This window comes from Lampris incognitus, chromosome 1 (assembly GCF_029633865.1).
Source record: "Lampris incognitus isolate fLamInc1 chromosome 1, fLamInc1.hap2, whole genome shotgun sequence".
NCBI lineage: Eukaryota > Metazoa > Chordata > Actinopteri > Lampriformes > Lampridae > Lampris > Lampris incognitus.
Genome location: NC_079211.1, coordinates 149,200,901 through 149,204,754, shown reverse-complemented (window position 1 = coordinate 149,204,754; position 3,854 = coordinate 149,200,901). Strand labels below are relative to the sequence as shown.

The window sequence follows — 3,854 nt, the reverse complement described above, 5'->3', positions numbered from 1 at the left end:
CAACTGAGCATGCGCAAGTACTCGTTGCCTGCGTTGTTTGGGTAGGTTAGGGTTAGGGCGGGGTTAGGGTTAAAGTTAGCCAATCAGATGCAGAGTAGGGGTGGGTCTTCCTAGAATCCTAGCGCGGGGCGTGCGGAGGCGTGGCAGAGGCATTTCGCGCATGCTCAGTTGACCGTTCTCTACTCCATTTCCGTTCTCTGCATCGATGGGAGCCAGCCTGTAACCATGGGAAACTACGGAGCTGAGTGTCGTTGCTGATTGTTGCTGAGTAACACTTCCTCTTTTGACTGAAACTTAGAAGTTGTTCCCGATAACTTCCTCATTTTTGGGGGTTATCGAAATTCTTTTAAAAGCTTTTTATCGTGAGGATGCGTAGAGTCCAGGCGCAGGGTTTCGTGCAGATGGGAGTTACAGCCGAGGAGGAGATCGAAAAGTAAGTTTCACATATTTCACAATTTTGCTTAAAAAAAGGTATCGGCAGAAATGGGCGTGGCCTCTATCTGGAGAGTCAGCTCAGTTCAGGGGATGCGTGCATGTAAGGTTTTAAATGTGCATGTACATTCACTGCGTTTACATGCACAGTTCAGTGGAGCTACGGTTACAGCTCCATTAGGCCATGTAAGTGGACTACTGTCGTTGTCCCAGTATACAAGAACCGGGGGAGAATCGATTTATTGACGGAAGTATGTCCCACCCCGGTACGGTAGGTGGCGATATGCCCCCTTTCAGTTGGTTGCTATTTGGCCGCGGGAACTATGGAGCATGCGCAGAACGCCTAGGCCAGTTCGGGGCCGATTGAAGCATGTACATGCCAGAGTAAATCCATCCCCAACCGCGTCATCTAGTCAGTGGTTCTCAACCTTTTTGGGGTCCTGGACCCCCTGCGTATTTTTGATCTACCCTGAGGACCCCTCCACCTGATCTTGGGGGAGGGGGGTTGCAATTTGATAGAAACAGTAGAAACTGCATTTTAAATTGCATTATAGCATTTATTCACTCTTTGGGGCAAAAATAAGAGCTTTCAGTTGTAACTTAGATATAGTTAACAAAACAGAATTCTTATGCAGTAACTTTCAGATATATGTAACAAAACAGAATATGTATTCAGTAACTTTCAGATATATGTAACAAACCAGAATATGTATTCAGTAACTTTCAGATATATGTAACAACAGAATTTTTATGCAGTAACTTTTAACAATGCAAACGGGAGCGAGATCTCTTATTACAAATACAATAAATTACACTTGTGAAACAGATGTAATTAGAGAAAAAAGTCCTGTTACCCTTTATAGTTGAGGTAGATAAAGGTCTCAGTCACATTTGAGTAAAATAATCCTATTTCTATAAATGTCATAGGATCTTTTTTTAAAGATATTTTATTTTCACGGACCCCTTGCAATTACACCACGGACCACTAGGGGTCCGCGGACCCCCGGTTGAGAAACACTGCATTAGGCCATGTAAGTGGACTACTGTCGTTGTCCCAGTATACAAGAACCGGGGGAGAATCGATTTATTGACGGGAGTATGTCCCACCCCGGTACGGTAGGTGGCGATATGCCCCCTTTCAGCTGGTTGCTATTGGGCCGCGGGAACTATGGAGCATGCGCAGAACACCTAGGCCAGTTCGGGGCCGATCTAAGCGTGTACATGCCAGAGTAAATCCATCCCCAACCGCGTCATCTAGGTGTGTTAGGCCCACTTCCAGATATTTCATTTAGTACGGCTTCAGTCAGACGAACACGTTTACATGTGTTTTAAAAGTCCAGTTTTAGTCGGACTAACACAAGAAATCCACTTTTTCTAACATCATGTAAACGTACTGAATTATCGGTCAAAACGCGCTTACCTTGATTACAGGGCCACCTGCTGGTGGACATGTGTCATTTTTGGTGTCTGACGTGTGCGCCGTTCTATACCTCCCCTGAACACTTCAGGTACATAACTTGTATGGTGTATGCTGGAGTGCCACATTTACCGATGGAGAGTAATAAAAGATAAATAAGTTAATTAATAAAAGCTGTTGAGTGAATGCAACAGGGTTCCCAGCACTGCCGATACCGGGAGCCAAGCTGCTTTGCGACACGTGGCCCCCAGCCTCCTTGGCTTGGACCCCTAAATGTTAGCATACACACACGGAGGACGTATATGCGCAAACACTCAAGTATGTCTCACAACTTTTTTAGTTTCTTTCATAAGACCCGTTAAAGGCCTAATCTGTAAATTAGTTGACCATATGAAATAGAAGTATATCTGTTTGACGAGTTTGAGTTGTAGGTTTAAAGCGGGCATTCTGAGTCTTGCATCCATCCATCCATTATCCAAACCGCTTGTCCTGCTCTCAGGGCCACAGGGATGCTGGAGCCTATCCCAGCAGTCATTGGGCGGCAGGCGGGGGAGACACCCTGGACAGGTCGTCAGTCCAACACAGGGAAAGTTTGTTTCCGCCCGGTTCCAAACAGAGGACCTTCCGTGTGTCAGGCGAACGTGATAACCACCACTACACTATGGAAACCTAAACGTCATTGACAATACAGGCCTGCTCGTTCTCAAATCTTTATGATTATTACCAATGTGAGCAAACCTTTCACAGCATGAGAAAACGTTAGAAATTCAGATTTCATTGCAGCTTACTGTCATTCCTTTTGTTAAGACACCTGTCAGTCAATTTGGGAGTGACCACAGCTTCCAGTCCCGTGTTCGGTATTGTGGTGGCGGGGTGACCCCTTGGTTAACGTTTGCATTAAGGATCATACCTTCAAATTTAAAAGGTTCAGAATAAGATAAAAAAGCTACTATAGGGGTGTCTGGGTAGCGTGGCGGTCTATTCCGTTGCCTACCAACACAGGGATCGCCGGTTCGAATCCCCGTGTTACCTCCAGCTTGGTCGGGCGTCGCTACAGACACAATTGTCCCTGGCTGTGGGTGGGAAGCCGGATGTGGGTATGTGACCTGGTCGCTGCACTAGCGCCTCCTCTGGTCGGTCGGGGCGCCTGTTCAGGGGGGAGGGGGAACTGGGGGGAATGGCGTGATCCTCCCACGCGCTACGTCCCCCTGGTGAAACTCCTCACTGTCAGGTGAAAAGAAGAGGCTGGTGACTCCACATGCACGGGAGGAGGCATGTGGTAGTCTGCAGCCCTCCCCGGATCGACAGAGGGGGCGGAGAAGAGACCGGGACGGCTCGTTAGAGTGGGGTAATTGGCCCGACACAATTGGGGAGAAAATCCCCCCCAAAAAGCTGCCACGGAACACGATAAAAAGCGTCTAGTAGGGCAGTCTTGTCCCCGTCGCTGTCTCTGTAACCCGAAATGAACTGAAAAAGTGCAGCTAATTAAACATTTAAAAGAGGAGGATGATTCAAGAAGAGAGACTGTAAGAAGGATCAGTGATGGAGCAGTTTATTGTTTTACCATTGTACACTAAATCTTTATGCTGCATCCAGCACGTGGAAGTTAAAAACAGCGTTACGGTTGCACAGAACTGTCTACAGGTGTGCTGGATTAACAGACTTCATGGATAAAGGCGTGGCACTCTCTAACAGCCGGTCTCGACGACACCATCCCGGACGTGAACCTCAGAACAGATGTTTGGTAGATCCATTCTCAGGCGTCCAGCAGAGTAAACTGTCCAGTTCATTTCGCTCATTTCCGTGAGTCTCGCCTGTGCTGCAGTGTCGGCCATGTCACCTTTAAGACGTGCAGCTCCTGACTCTCATACCATGTAAGCTACAAATCAGGACGCCATGGGGAGCAACGTCATAAACGAGCAATACCCCCCCCACCCACCCACCCACCCCCTCCTCTCTCCAAAGAGCAGTCCACACAGACAACGCTCTCGTCCAACGCAGGTCA

At 47.7% G+C, this 3,854-nt stretch overlaps 1 protein-coding gene across 1 annotated transcript in view; it reads right to left on the bottom strand.

The window, feature by feature from the left end:
• Nucleotides 1–3,807: 3,807 nt before the first annotated feature.
• Nucleotides 3,808–3,854, bottom strand: part of snx18a (sorting nexin 18a) — a 27,775-nt gene continuing 27,728 nt past the window's right edge. Inside the window, exon 2 of the mRNA XM_056296882.1 lies at nucleotides 3,808–3,854. This exon is cut by the window's right edge and continues 1,560 nt beyond it. The gene's annotated coding sequence lies outside the window, so the exon portion shown is untranslated.